The sequence below is a fragment of the Orbicella franksi genome, unplaced genomic scaffold (genome assembly GCF_964199315.1).
Source record: "Orbicella franksi unplaced genomic scaffold, jaOrbFran1.1 SCAFFOLD_413, whole genome shotgun sequence".
Lineage (NCBI taxonomy): Eukaryota > Metazoa > Cnidaria > Anthozoa > Scleractinia > Merulinidae > Orbicella > Orbicella franksi.
Genome location: NW_027670986.1, coordinates 1 through 1,594, shown reverse-complemented (window position 1 = coordinate 1,594; position 1,594 = coordinate 1). Strand labels below are relative to the sequence as shown.

Below are 1,594 nucleotides of genomic sequence, written 5' to 3'. Positions count from 1 at the left end.
GCTCTCACATCATAATTAACGGGGGTGTGCACCACTATCTTAAAAGTGGGCGTCAGTCCCCCTATTCTATAAGCACACTTAAGATTTTCACCATTTCAAAACTTTTTGCGCCAACCTATTGGCCAGCTCGAGTTACGTGCAGGCGCCAAGTTTAGCCAAGTTTAACCCTAACCTAACGCTAAGCCTACCTAAGCCTAACCTAACGCTAAGCCTACCTAGGCCTAACCGAACGCTAAGCCTACCTAAGCCTAACCGAACGCTAAGCCTACCTAGGCCTAACGCTAAGCTAACCCTAACCCTAACCCTAAGCTAACCGTTACCCTAACTCTAAGTCCAAAAGGCTCCCCTCGTTCGAGGTCATGTTAGTGCAAGTCAAAAGGGCTCCCCTCTTTGCCTTGAGATGTTTCTGGTCAAATAACTCTAAGTCCAGAAAGTCTCCCGTCGTTTGGGACCGGGCGGTCAAATTTTTCTAAGTCCAAAAGGCTCCCCTCGTTTCACCATTTGAAACGAGAGGAGCCTTTCGGACTTAGAAAAAATTTTCACTGCCAGGTCCCAAGCGAGGGGAGCCTTTTGGACTTTAAAAAAAATTGACAGCCACGTCCCAGACCAGACGTGGCCTCCTTTCCATCACTTGGCTGCCACAAGTTAGCCCAAGCCTGCAGGCACCACTTCTTCTTTGGCACCCTCCTGGCAGTGGCAGAGGAGGGGAGCCTTGTTGGACTTGAAGAAAAAAAAGAGATGTTTTTAACAAATCTTAGAACAAAGGCTTAATCTCAGAAGATCGTAGCAACAAGGCTACTCTACAACTTACAATACCCCGTTCTTTATTTAAGTCGTCTGCAAAGGATTTATCTCCAGAAACATTAGAATTTGCTATCGGTAGTGCCTTGGAGGTTCTTGTCCTCCTTGGCACCTTGGGACGCATGAGGACCGAAGTCCTCTATTCTGGTTCGCCTAAAGTTCTCTGGAGGTAATCATCGTTGCTTTCTAGCACGGATTCTGACTTAGAGGCGTTCAGTCATAATCCAACAGATGGTAGCTTCGCACCATTGGCTTTTCAGCCAAGTGCAAATGCCAATTGTCTGAATCTGCGGTTCCTCTCGTACTGAGCAGAATTACTATTGCAACAACACTTCATCAGTAGGGTAAAACTAACCTGTCTCACGACGGTCTAAACCCAGCTCACGTTCCCTATTGGTGGGTGAACAATCCATCACTTGGCGAATTCTGCTTCGCAATGATAGGAAGAGCCGACATCGAAGGATCAAAAAGCAACGTCGCTATGAACGCTTGGCTGCCACAAGCCAGTTATCCCTGTGGTAACTTTTCTGACACCTCTAGCTTAAAACTCCTAAAGACTAAAGGATCGATAGGCCACGCTTTCACGGTTTGTATTCATACTGAAAATCAAAATCAAGTGAGCTTTTACCCTTTTGTTCTACATGAGATTTCTGTTCTCATTGAGCTCACCTTAGGACACCTGCGTTATCATTTGACAGATGTGCCGCCCCAGCCAAACTCCCAACCTGACGGTGTCTTGGACTCGGATCGCCACCCGCGAGCGGGCGGCTTAAGTCCAGAAAGTGAACCTTGC

At 47.2% G+C, this 1,594-nt stretch overlaps 1 pseudogene; it reads right to left on the bottom strand.

The window, feature by feature from the left end:
• Window positions 1–747: 747 nt before the first annotated feature.
• LOC145476633 (large subunit ribosomal RNA) lies at window positions 748–1,594 on the bottom strand (annotated as a pseudogene; the record flags this gene model as incomplete).